Source organism: Vulpes vulpes, chromosome 11, assembly GCF_048418805.1.
Source record: "Vulpes vulpes isolate BD-2025 chromosome 11, VulVul3, whole genome shotgun sequence".
Taxonomy (NCBI): Eukaryota; Metazoa; Chordata; class Mammalia; order Carnivora; family Canidae; genus Vulpes; species Vulpes vulpes.
The window spans coordinates 64,939,048-64,957,670 of NC_132790.1; positions in this window are offsets into that span (position 1 = coordinate 64,939,048).

An 18,623-nucleotide genomic window follows, 5' to 3' on the forward strand; every position below is an offset into this window, starting at 1 on the left:
CTGAGCTAAAGTGGGGAAGGGACTTTTCTCACAAGGATTCTGAAAATAGATGATTAATTCTGAAATTTTAGAGGTGGGAATCACCAAGAGAGGATGGAAAGGGACAAAGATGGTGAATGGGGAAACCGAATACACAGGACTACAGTGAACCTCCAAGCAATGATTCACCACTTGCGTTGAATCTGCTACCATCCCATTAACCAAAGCAAGTTTCATGGTTGAGCCTAAAGTCAAGCAGCGGGAAGATAATGGGAGGAAGTGCTAAATCACATTGCAAAGGCACAATAGAGAGGGTGGAAAAGAAATGAAGCCAGTAACAGAATCTTCCAAACTAACACAACCTGTTTGCTAGTGAGTTCTATAGACAGATCTCTTGCTGAGCTATCTCCTCTAAAACCTCTTAGTCTAAGGAGACTTTGGATAGATCTCTATCCAATCACAGGGAGATGAGTATTTCCATCTAACTCTTCCTAACTGGATAGAGAATAGCAACCCTCTGATTATACAGTAAGAATTTATTGACTCACTGCCAGCGAATTTGTCAAAAATTCAGTGTTAGATTTAAGTTTTTCTTGACTTTATTATTTTTTAAGTCTAAACCTAAAAGCCTTAGAAATTTTGACTTTATTGCACCTTTGCCAGAGCTTTAGGAATTCAAAAAGTAAGTCACATGCCTCATACATTCCTGCATCATGAAATTGTAAAGATTGATACATCAGTGGAGGTTACTGTAGAACTCATTTCAGATTTGAAAATGGAGCTTCTTCACAAGTACTGTTCTCCACACTTGTGAAAATGTCAGGCTACATGTGGAGGCGGGGAGGGGAGGGGAAAAGAAGGGAGGAGAGGGGATAAAGAAAAGGAATACCTTCATTTAGCTTGGGTGAAAATGCTAATTTTTACATGCCTCCCAGGCAGTGGCAGTCTTACAATCATAATTTACTGTGGGACTCCTACTGGCCTGGCCAAATGCCAAATGACTCCAAAATTATGTAGTTATCTTATCAATTTATCTCTGCTTTGTGCAGTTCCTTTCCATCAGCTGCCATGCTGCATTGATTCTTATTTGGAATCAAACCAAAGGTGATCATCTGTCTGTTGGGTTTGTCCAAGTTTTTGCCCTTTCTTGAGCTGAGAGCTCTGTGGTCTAAATTGTAAGTATCCTGCCTGCCCAGCCAGGAGGCATGACACAGCCCACCAGTCTCTGCGTAGAACAAAAGGCAGGAAGCTGCTTGAGTGGCCCTGGCAAAGTGAACCTGAACGCTGAGAAGCCAGGCTAGATGATTCCTCTGCCTGCTGTCAAGGAAAATGAGCCTTTTGTTGTCATTTTAAATTACTCATGTAGTTCAAGTTCAATAAGCCTTTCGCTGTCCCTGTATAACCACAGTATTCCACGATTTTACTGGCCCTGGAGCTGAAATTTAATCATTTTAACTCTCTCAGTTCTTGAATGGCCCTCTGGCAAAACTACTGCTGTTCAAGTGAGCAGCAGGTAAGGACCTTGCCGAATGCTAACATGAGATTTCCTTGAGGTTGAAACAGAATTAACTATTTTTTTCACCACCTCCGTTATCCTAATCTTTGGGATTCAGCTGCTGATGCTGACTGACTATATTCAGGGCAAATGAAGTTAGGTCCCCCTAATTCTTCACTGATTCATTCAAAGCCACTCTTCTGGGCACCTGGATGGCACAGTCAGTTAAGTGTCTGACTCTTGAATTCGGCTCAGGTCATGATCTTAGAGTGATGAGATCAAGTCCCAAGGTGGGCTCCATTCTCAGTGCAGAGTTTTGCTTGAGATTCACTCTCCCTCTTTCTGCCCCTTCTACTCATGTGCTCTATCTCTCTCTCTCTCTCTCAAATAAATAATAAGTAAAATTTAAAAACAAAAGCAAAACCCCTCTCCTGTGTGTGGTGAGGGATGAAATGAATTTAGTATTGCAGACCTTGTCTCTGGGGAGCTCAGAATCTCCCACAGGGTTAAATGCATACACACTGGAAGAAAACCGACACTACAGAGGCTGTCCACATGAGAACAAATAAATACTCTGGGAAATGACTTTTGTAAGAGTTGGATTATACCAAAGTTTTTCACATACTTATTACTTTATATTCTGTAACAGTGTTTTTAAGTGTAATATTGTGGGAAAGCACTAATACAAAAATAGATAAAAATAGCTTTCCTTGAAATATCTTCAATCTTGCCCTTCAAACTGAATTATTGAGGCACCCTCCCTTCCAGGGTCCAGTACCACTTTGTTACGCTCGCTCAACTGGTTATAATCCACAGATGTTATGACTACATTATGAGTTCTAAGAAGGCCAGCATTTTCACTTAACCTGTACTCCTAGGGCAGGGATACAACAAATAGGAGACATATGAATTAAACCCTCACCCCCCGCCCCAATCAGGAACAGACATTGCTTACTGACCCCAAAACTTTTTTAGTCTGAGCCCAGATTTAGCATCCCAATGCTCCAGGCAGCTGTAACCAATCTCCTGTGTTGGCAAAGGAGTATAAATTGACTTGCCTTTCCTGTCCTATCATCGAACACAGTTCTGGAAAATGGTAGGAGCCCAGCAAATGTTAGGTGAAGTGATTTTTAAACAATACACTTGTTATTCATGGAACTGTAAGTAAAATAGAGCCAAAATTCACAAAAGATCTAATGTGATGCGAAATAAACACAAAACATTGCTATGTCTCTATACTTTCTCTGCCTCTGAGACCTTGCATATCCTTCAGATCATTTCTCCTAATGCTGAGAACTGGAATCATCCATCTGCATTGAAGAAAGACTGCATATAGATGCCTGTTCACATAAATGCTCCCAACATCCATTAAAAGGCTTCTTTGCATAACTATAAGTGTGCACACCTTTTTTTTTTCAGTGTTAAATCCAAAGCCATGTCAAACTAACAAAGCAATGGGTTTCTTTTTTAAAATTTTTTTAAATTTAAATTCAATTTGCCAACATATAGTATAACACCCAGTGTGCATCCCATCAAGTGCCCTCCTTGGTGCCCATCACCCAGTCACCACATCCCCTACCCTCCTTCTCTTCTGCAACTCTTTGTTTCCCAGAGTTAGGAGTCTCTCATTGTTTGCCTTCCTCTCTAAATTTTCCCCACTTAGTTTTCCTCCTTTACCCTATAATCCCTTTCACAATTTCTTATATCCCACATATAAGTGAAACCACACGATGATTGTCTTTCTGCAATTGACTTATTTCACTCAACGTAATACCCTCCAGTTCCATCCACGTTGAAGCAAATGGTGGGTATTCATCCTTTCTTATAGCTGAGTAATATTCCATTGTATATATAGAACACATCTTCTTTATCCATTCATCTGTTGAAGGACATCGTGGCTCCTTCCACAGTTTGGCTATTGTGGACATTGCTGATATGAACATTGGGGTGCAGGTGTCCTGCTGTTTCACTACATCTGTATCTTTGGGGTAAATCCCCAGTAGTGCAATTGCTGGGTCATAGAGTAGCTCTATTTTTAACTTCTTGAGGAACCTCCACACTGTTTTCCAGAGTGGCTGTTCCAGTTACATTCCCAACCAATAGTGCAAGAGGGTTCCCCTTTCTCCACATCCTTGCCAATATTTGTTGTTCCTTATCTTTTCACTGGTGTGAGGTGGTATCACATTGTGGTTTTGATTTGTTTTTCCCTGTTGGTAAGTGATGTGGAACATTTTTTCATGTGTTTGTTGGCCATGTGTATGTCTTCTTTGGTGAAATTTCTGTTCATGTCTTCTGCCCATTTCATGATTGGATTTTTTGTTTCTTGGGTGTTGAGTTTGATAAGTTTCTTTATAGATCTTGGAGCCTACCCCTTTATCTGGTAAGACATCTGTGAATATCTTCTCCCATTCTGTAGGTTGTCTTTTAATTTTGTTGATTGTTTCCTTTGTTGTGCAGAAGCAAACCAATGGGTTTCTATATGCTTTTGGATACAAACAGTATTTGGACATTCATATTACTGTTTGGTTGTAAATTCTGGCTAAGAACTCAGACCCAATCAACACCAATTTATTGAGAAAGTATTATGTGCCAGGCACTTTGCAAGTTTTTATTGAATGAATGAAAGAAAGTATAAATTGTACCATGCTGCATAATATCTTTCTTTTTTAGAAAGAACCCATAACTAAATATGGAAAATATGATTAAATATCTAATGTCTGTAATGTACTTCTTTACATCTTTTGTCTTCATTCATGCTACTCTTTTTCTTGGTCTTAGGTGTCTTTTCCTCACCTCCTTTACCCACCTCGTACAATGTTTTTCATTCATTGAGGACTAATTCAATGTTATCTTCTCTATGGTATCTTTCAAACCCATGCCTCCTAGGAGAGTTTGATGTCAACTCATCTGTTCCCTTAGTATGTTGTTAATATTTCAATTACTGCAGTGCCTTTAATTGTGGTTAATAATTTATGTTTCCTTTTCCCAGTCAGATCCTTTAGAGTGGGAGCTACATTTTTCTTATTTTTTTTTTATTCCCAGCATTGAAAGTTGGCACATATCATGGCAGAGTCTGGGTTTCCCAGAAAGCAAAGCCTATGGCAATGACTTATATACATTTTTATTGGAAAGTAAAATTTCAAGAAGCAAGAAGGAAAGGCATTGTGGAACATTGAAAAGAAAAAGAATCTAATACAGAACTGGCTGCTACCTGCTATCAAATGTGAATGATTACTTGATGTCACAAGACAGTCTTTTGGGAGGTCATCTGAATGATAGTTTTTAGGACAATCTTTCCTTGAGGAAAGGATGTAAAAGTTTATTTATGAGTTTTTGTCTTCCATTTGGTAAGATTTGCCCCATATGGCCTGAATTGGCTCATTCTTCTGGATTTTGCACATGTTGGAAGCCACCTAACTTCCTATAGTAATTTATGCCTGATCATCCAGAGGGAAAATTCAGTGCAGAAAAAGATAGGGCTCAACATGGATATTAAATGGGGCACTGGAGTGTGCCTGCTGGAGTGTGTCTGAACCCACACAGAGTTGGTCTACACAGCAGTGACTGAACCAAGGGACAAGGACACAGAGGATCTGAAAGGCCTCATAAGTGATATGTGATTCATAGCATATAAGTAATAGTATTTATAATTTGAATACAAGGTAGCCTTTGGTGATAGTCATAATGGAGGGATATATCATGTGTCGTGGGACCAATTAAACTGCTGAGATGGCCCATGGCAGGACATTTCAGGCAGAAGAAATTTTATAAGAAAAGTAATGTGAAAAACACATGGAAAGTTCAGGAAGTGGAGAGAAACTCATTGAACTTGGATTATAGCTTGATTATAGGAGGGAACAATGTTAGAAAGCTTATAAAAGTCTTTGAATTAATTCATTTGGCAAATATTTTACTGAGTACCTACCATGTTTTAGACGCTTCTCTAGGCACTGGAAAAAAACAGTAATGGCCAAATCCTTGTCTAAAGGGTGTGTGCTTAATTCAGGAGAGAGAAGGGGGCCAAAGAAATTTCTCTTTCAAGCTAGGAAGTTAAAACATGTATATAGTAAGGTATGAAGCAGTGAAATGGTAATGGTCTTCTCTATGCTTCTCCTGAAGAAGGACTAAGAATCCTGTTACACAGAAAATTCTATGCAGAGAGATACTTATTTTCAAGTCAGATATTAATCTGGAAGTGCTTTTCCTGCCAGGGAGCATATATAATTTTTCTACTCTCCGCTGCTTGGTAGTAAGCGCTCTTTACTGCAGATAATGAACAGCAGACAACTCCATTTAGCAATAAGAACTCCACAAACAGCAAGCAGACATTTGAAATAAGGATGAACATTAAAAAGATCACCTGCTTTTAACAAAGAGTATTGAAGATATAATCTTTTGATGAACATACTGATAAATAAAAAGGTATGTATTTAAAATAAACTTGGAGCAAATACAAACGCAAACACTAAGATTGCTCCATACATTCAATAATGGCCTTTAAACCAAGAGCTAACGAATTGTAGACCAGATAGAATGAGATGAAAACAGTATAGATTACAGAAAAAGCAAAACAGCACATAAGGAAGAAGCTACATTGGACCAGAATACCTAAATAACTCTTATGACTCAACAATTAAAAGAACAACAGACCCAATTTAAAGGTTGGGAGAAGATTTGAATAGACATTTCTCCAAGGAAAATATATTAATGGACAATAAATACAGGGAAAGATGGGCAGCCTCATTAATTTAGGGAAATGCAAATCAAAATCACAGTGAGATGATTATAATGGTAACAGTAATAAAAATGGACAATAACAAGTGTTGGTGAGAAAGTGAAGAAGTTGGTCTGCTTATGCATTACTGGTGAGAAAATAAAGTGTTGAAGTCACCTTGGAAAAACAGTTTGGCAGTTCATCAAAAAGTTAAATGCGTCATTATTATAAGCTTTCATATTTCCAGTCTTAGGTATATATCCAAGAGAATTGAAATCATACATCCATAGAAAAAGCTAGACACAAATGTTCATGGCAGCTTTAATCATAGTAGCTAAAGAGTGGAAACCAGAAAAGCCAAGAAGTGGTGACTGATAGTGTATAGCCATACAACAGAATATTATTCATCCATAGAAAGGAAAGAAACATCAGTTCATGGTATAACATGGATGAAACTGGACAACATGCTAAGTGAATAAAGCCAGAAACCAAGGAATATATATTGTAGGATCACATATACATGAAATGTCTAGAATAGAGCAAATCCAAAGATGGAGATACTGGCAATTGAAAGTAGAGTGTGCACATCCTGAAATGTATGGCTGAAGGGGGGTTGGGAAGAGCAACAACAGCATTGATTACAGTGGGTCTTCTGTCCACCTATACACTCTAAAAGTCCTGCCTCCTTATGTTTATATCTCTTGAGTAGGTTATCCATAATGATTTATTCTTCCAAATCAATAAACTCTTGAGAGTGAGAATGGATGTTATCAGCAATCATGTCTGGAAAGGCTGTATTCAGTGGTGGCCATCATTGCCCAGTTTCCTATTCCCATTCTGACTTAGAATTTTGCAGGGACCCATGTGCAGACTGTGCACTGTATAAACCCGAGGAGTGCTATTCACATTTAAGGCATCATAAATTCATTTACTTAGTAATGAAATTTCCTGATACATGGCAGTAAAGTACTTATTAAAAATAAAATTAGTATACAATTGACCCTTGAACAATGCAGGGATCTCTATCCCCCCTGCCACAGTCAGAAATCCATGTATAATTTTTGGCTCTCCAAAAACTTAACTACGAAGAGCTACTCTTGACTGGAAGTCTTATCAAGAACTTCAATTATCACATATTTTGTATATTAGATTGTTATACACCACATTATTAAAATAAGGTAAGTTAGGGGAAAGAAAATATTAAGAAAATCACAACAAAGAGAAAATACATTTACTGCACTGTACTATAGCAAAATTTTATAAAATCATGTGAAAGTGACCCCACAGTTCAAACCCATGCTGTGCAAGGGTCAATGTATTTTCACGGTGTTTTCAACAGAGTGGAATAAAGGATGCTTCCTTCTGATTTCCACAGGGTATATGGGCGGCAGAGGTCTTGTCAGTCCCTCCATTTGATCTTGTCACTTGGAAATATCCTTTTCTTTCTTTTGAATCTGGTTAGGTACTTAGTCCAGAACTTCTGGGTTGAGGAAGGGTTTAGACTTCTACTGTGCCAGCTCAGTGTACCATCTTCATCAAGAGTCTACTGGAGTTCTGTCAAATTCTTTAATATCATAATGTAATTGTGAATTCCTGAGAGAAAACATAGCTGCCAAGTTTCTGAAATATAAGTGCAAGTGATTCAAAAGAACTTATGTTTTTTCCAGGGGTATAAGGCCCAGTGCCTACAATGTCTTGGATAAAAAGTTCTCTTTGAAAATTTACAGATGACACCTTGAGCCAGAGCAAAGGCACACATATTCTGCTTACTACCAAGATATAGGCTTAGGAATTGTGTGTAGAGAGTCACACCGGATATATAAACAGATGGACTTAGGAAAGAAGTTCTTGGAATCAAGCTTCTCAGCAAATAGGGGATTTCACGTATTGCAGAAAAGAATTCCTTGTGCTCTGGTTGCGTGCTTCAGATCAACTAGGATGACTGCAATAAAAACTACTCCAGAATAACCTACTTTTGTAGTATTTATAATGAAATAAGAATTAACATACCCTCAAACTTCTTACATCTTATCTGAAGCCATATTACGAGGGAAGGGTAGTAGAAGCTTGACTCCTTTTTCTGTTTTGGGTTCATTTTCAACATCTATCGTGAATATAATCAGCTATCAGTGAAAAGTGATGTATTTTAAGGGTCTGGTGATTGAAAGGCTGATATTGTAGAGGGAGCTTTGAGTTCACAGATGTGGATTCATAAACAATATAAAGCTATTTCTAATGGTGCTTGATGATAATTTTGTTCAGAGATACTGAAAGTTTGCTCTTAAGACTTGTTTATTTTAAATTGCGAAATAAATGAACACATTTCCCAGAACTCTTTAGATATTAACAATGAGAATGCTTTGGTGGTTTTAAATTATTTCATACTTGACAGCGCCAAAGCCACTTCCTGAACATGATATCAGATCATTGCTGACCCTTATGTCCATCCGTTTGTACTAAAATTATCAAATTCTACAACTTAAATAAACTTGAGAATGTGTTCCATTCACTTATTCTAATGAATTCCTTCTTAAAACAGAAATATTGTAAGTCAATTAAGTGTAGCTACATTAAAATGAGTAGTGGTTAGGAAGAAAAGCTGTTTTGAATATTTTTTTTCCTGGTACCTTAATTCATTCATCAAATATTTGCAGGGTACTTATTAAGTGCCAGGCTGTTTTTGTTTGCTTGTGTTGTGTTTTATTTAAAATTTATGACTGAAAGTAAAATATGTCTGTGCCACCATCAGGTCACTTTATTTTCCTTCTTTTCCATGTGGTCACTATTACACTGTTTTTTCATGATGACTTCAATATTGCAAACAAACAATTTTAGCCTGGTGGATTTTGTTTGTTTTGGTTTGGTTTTTGGTCAAGCAATGCCACTGATTAAATTAGAATACTAAATCAAAGCCAAGATGAGATTAAAAATCTAAATGAATACATATTATACTGAGATATCTACAAACACAATCCTTCCTATAAATATTCCTGTGACTTATGCATATATTTGCAATAATAGATCTGATGAGGAAAACTGAAGACTTGCAAATTCTCTATCTAATGCAGCACTATATTTTAGTGGTTTAGAGGGGTAGGGGAGGTTTAGACACCAGCCGCCTTAACCCTCCCTCCACCATGCACTTCAGGAGGATTAGACTAAGCCTGCTCAAGGTTCCCATCCACATCAGAGCAAGACCAAGTTAAAACATATCCCGCAATATACTACTAATGTGTATATTAATTAATATATGAGTTAATGACTTAGTACAGTAGACTTAACTGGAGACCCATGAATAGAATTCAGGGGTGTTTGTTAACTTGGTTGGAAGGAAATCATATCTTAATTTTTACTAATTTCAAACTAATATTTAGTAGCTCGTTTAATTATGATTGCTGGTAAAAAGTCACTGTAGTATTAGCAGTATTTATGAGTTTGTCACAGGTATTTTCATATCACATTATAGTTGTTGCAGATATCCTCAAGTATGGTTGACATTTATCACTGCTTTAGAATTATGGGTGGATTAGCCCTGCCTCTGGAATTTATCTTTCAATGAATGCATATTAAAGTTACATCTATTACTACATCTCACATATTCTAACCCCCTCCAGCTTTGTTGAGGTATAATTGACAAATAAAATTGTAAGGTATTTATTTAAAGTGTAGGAGCACCTGGGTGGCTTAGATGGTTAAATATCTGCCTTCAGCTCAAGTTCTGATCTCAGGGTCCTGGGCTCCAGCCTGAGTCAGACTCCCTGCTCAGCAGAGAGCTTGCTTCTCCTTCTCCATCTGCCTGTTGCTCCCCCTCCTTGTGGGCTTTCTCTCTCTCTGATAAATAAATAAATAAATAAATAAATAAATAAATAAATAAATCTATCTTAAAAAGAAATGAAGTGTATAACATGGTGATTTGATATATGTATATATTTGGAAATTTAATTAATAATAGCACACCTCATTAATTATGTGAGTGTGTGAGAACATTTAAATTCTAGTCTCAGAAAATTCAATCACACAATACAGGGTTATTAACTATAGCCACCATGTTATACATTAGATCCTTATACCTTGTTCATCTTATAACTGATAATTTGTACCCATTTATCAAGCTTTTCCTTTTCCCCCATCCTTCAGCATTTAACAACCATCATTTTACTCTGTTTCTGTGAGTTAGACTTCTTTCCTAAAATATTCCCTAAAAAAGTGATACTATGTAGTGTTTGACTTTCTCTGACTTCCTTCACTTAACATAATGCTCTCTGAGTCTATATCTTATAAGAGTCTTTTGCGTGTAGCAGTCCAGTTTTCCCAGCATCATTTATTAGAGACTGTTCTTTCCCCATTGGGCATTCTTGGCTCCTTTGTCATCAATTAACTGAGTTTATTCCTGGGCTCTCTCTTCTGTTCCGCTGATTTATGTGTCTGTTTTTATGTCGTACTATTTTGATTACTATAGTTTTGTAATATAGTTTGAAGTTAAAAAGTGTAATGCCTCCATCTTTGTTCTTCTTTCTCAAGACTGCATTAGCTAGATAGTATCTCCATAAAATTATAGAATTGTTTATTTCTGTGAAAAATACCATTTTGATAGGGGATTGCATTGAACCTATACATTGTTTAGGTGGTATGGACATTTTAACAATATTAATTCCTCCAATCCATAAGAACAGAATATTTTTCCATTTATTTGTATTTCCTCCAATTTCTTTCCCCAATGAATTATAGTTTTTGCTAAACAGATTTTATGCCTCCTTGCTTGAATTTATACATTTTATTCTTTTTGATGCTATTATAAATGAGATTGTCTTCTTAATTTCTATTTCTGATAGTCATTGTTGATATATAGAAATGCAACTGATTTTTATATATTTATTGTGTATCCTTCAACTTAATTGGAATCATTTATTAATTCTGACTTGGTTTTTTTGGTGGAGTCTTTAGGGTTTTCTGTATATAATATCATGTTATTTGCAAGTAAAGTCACTTTTGTTTCTTCCTTTCTGATTTGGATTTCTTTTTTTATCTTTCTTGCCTAATTGCTCTGGCTAAGATTTCCAGTACTATTTTGAATAAAAATAGTAAAAGTGGGCACTTATTTTGTTCCTGATCTTACAGGACAAAGTTTCAGGGTTTCTCCACTGAGTATGTCAGATGTGGGCTTGCCATATATGGCCTTTAGTATGTTGGGGTACATTTCCTCTATAACCAGTTTGTTGAGAGTTTTTATCATGAAAACATGTTGAATTTTGTCAGACGCTTTTTTGCTGTGTCTACTAAGGTGATCATATGATTTTTAATCTTTAATTTTTAAATGTGATGTATCACATTTATTGATTTGCATGTATTAAACCATCCTAGACTAGAACCATCCCTAGAATAAATTCTACTACTTATAGTAGGGATCCTTTTAATGTGCTGTTGAATTCAGTTTGCTAGTTTTTGCTGAGGGGTTTTGGCACTCTTGTAATTTTCTCTTTTTGAAGTGTCCTTATCTGACTTTGGTATCAGAGTAAGGCTGGCCTTGTAAAATGAGTTGGAGATTGTTCTCCCACCTTCTCTTTCTCAGAAGAATTTGAGAAACATTGGTGTTAGTTCCTTTTTTTTTTTTTTTTAAGATTTTATTTATTTATTTATGAGAGACACACAGAGAGAGGCCGAGACACAAGCAGAGGGAGAAGCAAGCTCCATGCAGGGAGCCAATGTGGGACTCAATCCTGGGTCTCCAGGATCAAGCCCTGGGCCAAAGGCAGATGCTCCACCACTGAGCCACCCAGGCATCCCAGTGTTAGTTCTTTTTAAAATGTTTGGTAGAATTCACATCTCATTTCCTTTTATTATCATTTTAGTAACTGTATCTCAGTGTAATTGGCTTTCTTTATCCTATGTTTTATTTTATTTAAAAACTATTCTCTAGAAGGATTCATAGGCTTTACCAGACTGCTGAAAAGGTTCATGCATACTTATAATAAATAAATAAGACCACTGCCTTAGAGTAAGACAGAAACCAAAACCAATTGGTTAGAAGTCTAAAAGGAAAAGAGGCCACTTAGCTACTTTTACCCTGGCCTGTCTTGGAAATCTCCCATCTGGCTCTCTAAAGGACTACACAGGAATCACCTAGATAAGCCTGTTAAAATGCTAATTCTAAATCAACAGGCCTGGGGTGGTGCCCAGGAATGTGCATTTATAAACTTGCAGGTGAGGCTGATCTGCTGATCAATGATCAATGGATCATTCTGAGTAGTGAGGTTGTAGGTCTTAGCAAGTTTCATTTTCTTGTCTTTCAAAATGTTTACCTATTTTCTTTCACTCACCTGGCTCTAAGGTACAAATGGTACCTGTAAAAGCTGATAGCAGTTTATGTCATCAAATACTGGAAATGGTGCTTTTTGGTTGGCCTGCCAGATTACAAGCATTTTTCATCAGAAGAAGAATGGATATCTCTAAGAGTAGGGCCTCTAGACCAAATAATTAGCATGAGAATTATCACCCTCTTCTTTGGGCTGGGAGGAGCGGTGGTCTGGTGGATTTTCCTGGTAAGAAATTTCAACAGCAATATAAGGCTAGGGGGCACCTGGGTGGCTCTATCGGTTGAACATCTGCCTTAGGCTCAGATCAGGATCCCAGTGTCCTTGTATCCAGCTCCATGTAGGCCTCCTTGCTGAGCAGGAGCCTGTTTCTCCCTCTCTTCCCCATTTGTGCTCTCTCATGCTATCTCTGTCACTGATCTCTGTCTCTTTGTCAAATAAAAAAATAAGTAAAAAAAATATTAAAAAAAAAAAAAAAGAATATAAGGCCTGTGTTGTGTAGTGAAAAATAACCACATCCCTCCACCATCCCAGGAAGGTCACAGGATCACAACAGAGGCTTTGAAAATGCTCTGTGTGTTGTTTTCAGTTTAGCTAAGCATTGACTTGATTAGGCACATGGGTTTTTATGTTTCCATTTTTTCTATCATTGGAAACTTTTGTGAAGAGGAAAGATCATTATCAAAGCAATAGACCATTGTCATAGGTTAGTGGTCCCTGATGGCTTTTTCTAAACCTGTCTCAAAGGCTTTGGTTTCCCAAAGCAAATTGGGAAACATCTGGTCTATCCAACTTAATCTCCTTATGTTGCATTCACAATCACACTCATTTTGGCCTTAGCTAATCACTAATTTGTTCATGCAACAGTCTTGGAAAAAAAGGGTCCCGGGGCTCCTCTCCCAACCCAATCTCTGGATGTCTAATTTCTCTGGTTGTTCATTAATGCTTTCCCAACTCACTCAACAGTCCAGTCTCACAGGTAGAATCAATTTGCCTCAAGCACAGAATATGAGGTAGATTCGGAATTGAAAACAAAATGGAATTAAACCCCAGAAATTTAATGATGGCCTGGGCAAGGGAGACCATTTTCAAAAATTAACATGGATCATCCACAACTCCTTTCATTCAGTTACCAGATCCTTAGTAACTCAAATCTTTGTTACCACCCTCTCAGTCCAAACATCTTGTCCTGCCACTCTCCATGTGAGCCCAAATTCCTCTCTGTTATGTTCCCTGATTGTGTCAGAACCCTGCTAAAATCTTAGATGGTCCTCCTTGGCCTCTGTGAATAGGTAGGCCCTCCCTTAATGGGGCATCTAAGACCCTTGGTAATCTGACCTTTCCATTATTTCCTTCATTCTACAACTCCAGTCAACCCAAACTGCTCACAGTTCCCCCCCCCAGTTTCCCTATGTTCTTATGATCATTTGTATCTTTGCCCAGACTGTTCTAGGCATTACCTGCCTAAAAAATATCTATATCTCTAAGTTAAAGGATGCTTGGTCAAAAGCCTTTGTTCATTTTGGAAAAATTTCTTCATGTCTGTGTCTTATTTATAATACTTCTTGACTCTTCTTATGATGCTGCTGTTGTCTCGTTTGTAGGATCATTCTGTTTAACTGAGCATTAGAGCACTGGGCTTGGGTTTTATTCCTCTTATCCCCCTATTCTAGCACAGTGCCTAACCACATAAGAGGCACCACATTAATGTCTGTTAAATAGTTGATTAATTATTTAGCTTATTTTGTCTCTCCTATTTTTTTAATTAACTGAAAAAAGATAGTTTAATGTTGGCCTGACTACAGCTTTGTGAAATAAAGGTCTGAGTCATTGTTAACATAATGAAAAGATATAGAAATGTTTGTCTGTAAAAGAACATCTGAGCAGTGATTTTTCATTCTCTGACATTATTAGATAGAAAAATTTCAGTTGACCCTAAAACATTTATTTTCCCTAAAGATGGCTGGGCTCTATGTGTAGATAAGAGGTAGACTTTTGGATAAGGGAATATGTTCAGATTATTATTATCTGGATGGTTTTGCTTATTATTTTTCTCTATATTCACAGATATGAGTCCCATAGATGAGGGGTGGGACTCTTATCCCCCTATTCTAGCACAGTGCCGGACCACAAACAAAAGAAACCTAGAAACCTAATTACCCATTCTACATTTACAAATACATACTGTGTTTGTCAGAGATGTGCCTTCCTAGGGAAATAGCTCATGGGATTTCCACATTTAAGGCTCCTCCCTATTCTGGAAGGTCATTGGTATTTTCTCTTTAATTTCCTCATTCTCAATGTATCTGCTCTTGTAAACCCTAAAAGAAGAAAAGAAAACTAAGGATTATCCCTTTCTTTTTTTTTTTTTTTTTCAATTAGCCAACATACATTACACCATTGGTTTCAGATGTGGAGTTCAGTAATTCATCAGTTGCATATGGCATCTGGTGCTCATTGCACCAAGTACACTCCTAATGCCTATCACCCAATAATCCCATCCCCACACCCCTCTCACCTCCAGCAACCCTCAGTTTGCTTCCTAGTGGGCAACCCTGCCTCTTGCATCTTCAGCTCAGCAGAAAAGCTCAGAAATTTTATTAATAAGTATTTTGATTTAAACGTCATCCTATTGACTAATCTACAGACATCTGTATTTGACATGGTTACGTGACCCACAGCAAACTCATCTCTTCATGTGTGACCTTCCAGACTCTTCCAGTGTTACTATTTCTGTTCTTCTCTGCTCCTGTTTATTTCTACAAATTAATTCTATAGGATGTGTCACTTAACCATCACAATCAAATTACCATGCGGCAGTAATAAAAAGCTATCCATACAACAGAAGAAATATGTTATAAAGTCAACCATTTTAAGGAGTTTTCCTTGGGAAAGGGGTAATTTTGCAACTACCCCTCAGATTTTGAGCTTCTATGGACCCAGTGCTTGTTTTGTTACTCAATACATTTCTAAAGAATGGTACCTGCATATATTCCCACCATTCTTTCTCCTGAGGGTTGAATTATTGTCTGTTTGAAAGACAGGAGTGACTACTAAGTTACTACTTACTCATCTCCCCAGGATAGTATCACTTGCCTTTATTGCCATTGACCCTCTATGGGAGAGATCAACATCAAATTTTAGCAATCTGTTATATGCAACAGAACTAGAGAAGACAGAACAAAAATGCAGGTGGGTGGCATTATTACCATGAAGTCACTAGAACATACGGCTATAAAGGAAGATCAAAGCAACTAGAGTTTCTGTGTCTGATCAAGAGTCAAGGGAGAACAGGGAGACCATTCAAAGAAATATTTCAACAGACTTCTTGGGAAATTGGAAACATGGGGGAAGAAAATCGTTAACATATCTAGAATTACTGACACTGAAGAAAAATAGACTTGACAATTTTTCATTTGCTTAAAGGGTGATGCTAGGTCAGACAGGAAGATCAGCCAGTCTCTATTTTCACAAAATATCCAATGAGAAGAATTTCATCTTGTGCCGCAGTGTGAGACATTTAGGCCAATTCTTGAGATCATTTCAGGACACTAGGGTTTGTAAGCATTGGATTAAAACAGTGAATCACAGCTTTGTTTATTTACTATCATTTGCAGATTACAGGAAAAAGGTAAAAACACTCTCTGGAGTTTGGGGAAGAAGTAATATTGTCTTTAGTCCGAAGAGATAAAACGTGCCCTACTCACTGATAAGAAGTGGCAAGAAAAGGTACAACAGATGTTCTTCTTACTTGACAATTCTAGGTAGTCGGTGAAAGTGGGTGCTGGCAAGGGAGGGTCCCAAAAAAAACCCAAGCATTGCACATAGTTGGGTTTCAGGAGACTCTAGAAATACCTAGAACTTTGGTTGGAAGAACTGTTGAAATTATATTTGCCTCTGAGAAATTAGTAGAGAGAGAGAGAGAGAGAGAGAAACAGACAAATTTGGCTCATAAGCCAAAACTTATGTCACCAGACACCAGACATAAGAGAAGTCACCAGAAATGAAAAGAAGATTCTATGTAAGGCATGATGATTACCTCTCCTAAGTGTTCCTAGGCCTTAACCTAAAAAAAAAACCTTAAGTCTAGAGAAGTGAGATAATATTAAAGGGCTAACAGACAGAGAGAGGCCAAAAGTAAAGATCTAAAATGTATGTTGGGATGCCTGGGTGGCTTAGCAGTTAAGCTCCTGCCTTTGGCCCAGGGTGCGATCCTGGAGTCCCGGGGTCAAATCCCACATCGGGCTCCCTGTGTGAAGCCTGCTTCTTTCTCTGCCTATGTCTCTGCCTCTTTCTTTGTGTCTCTCACGAATAAACAAACAAAAATTTAAAATAAATAAATAAATTAATTAATTAAAAATAAATAAAATGTATTTTGACTAAAGTTCCTTTCAAATGTTGGGCCACAGGTAAAATTACCTTCAGATCCACATGCCTAATATGACACAAAATAGAGAGGAACATGTGATCCCTGCTTCTGCACAAAGCAGGCCATGGCTTTAGTACCTTCAGGAATTCAGCACACACACCCTGGCATGTTGAGTGTCCCAGTGTCTTCAAAACACCAGAGGTGTTTGATGGAGATAAGGACATGGAAGTGGCAGTGCCAAGAGGGAGGTAATTGTAGCAGGTAGTGGTGGCAATCATTCTAGGCTGCTTATCAGTCAGCTAAGTCTTCACAGCTGACATTGAGGAAGGTCAGAATTTTGGGGGGAAGCACAGGTGAAATACCCTGGAAGATGTCCCAAATAATTGGAAAACTGTTGACAATTTATCAGTTAGTAGTATATGAGGGAAGCAAAAGATTTCAGCTACTCCATTTGCACACTGGGCTGTTGTGGCAGAAGATATATTGATGTATATACACATTATACATGTTCTAATAATGCAAATTTCATGATATCTTAAGACAGAGATGATCCTTGGAGCACTTAGGTAGCTCAGTCAGTTAAGCGTCTGTCTTCGGTTCAGGACATTATCTCAGGGTTGTAGGATTGAACCCCATGTCAAGCTCTCTCCTCAGAGGAGAGTCTGCTTATCTCCCTCCTTCTGTCCCTTCCCACCACTCATGCTGTCTCTCTTTCTCTCTCAAATAAAATCTTTTTTAAAAAGTATAAGACAGAAGTGATCCTGACCAGTTGTGATCAAATCAGAAAAACAGTAGTCAATATTCATGGAGGGGGGAAAATTTCAGGCTGGAAAGAGTGTTTTTTTATTATTATTATTATTATAAATATTATTCTCTAGCTATCTATCATCTATCTAGCATTATATTTTGATGTACTGCATTTAAAATGAATTCTCTCCTCTAACCTTTGTAAGAACCTTATAATTAGGGCAGCCCAGGTGGCTCAGAGGTTTAGCGCTACCTTCAGCCCAGGGCCTGATCCTGGAGACCTGGGATTGAGCCCCACATCAGGCTCCCTGCATGGAGCCTGCTTCTCCCTCTGCCTGTGTCTCTGCCTCTCTTTTTCTCTCTCTCTGTCTGTCTCATGAATAAATAAATAAAATCTTAAAAAAAAAAAAAGAAAAAAGAAAATGTATTTAAAAAAACCTTATAATTAATTATTGTATCTGTTGTGATCCATTCAGCTATAATTATAGAAGCACTAGCTAAAACCGCCCTGACTTTAAGAATGGTTATTGTCTCATAATATATGACTGAGAAGCAGAACCTAACTGGAGGGAGGGAGGGGCTATCACTGGTGTACTGACTTCAAAATATCAGTAAGAACCCAGGGTCTTCCCATCTCTCCATTATGCTATCCTTTGTATATTTGCTACTTTCTCAGTCTTGTCTGTCATCTTGTAAGATGACTGTGGTCCTGGCATCACCATATAATAAAATTACTGGCCAAAAAACAAGAGCATTTCCTGCTTTGCAACTCAGAGGTCTCTAAGCAAGCTTTCCCTGAGATCCCACTGGATTTTATTGGATTGAATCATGTGCTCAAGGTGGTAGGTGCAAACAAAGCTGGGAAATTGAATAATACATTTTTCATCTGTACTGTGGGAGCAAGGCTCTGCTAACAAAAATGGGGGATTGAGAGAGACAGGAGGATAAAAATCTTGCCCCAGATAACAGACCTCCTAAGAGGCTAAGTGGAGTCTTTATAATCATGCT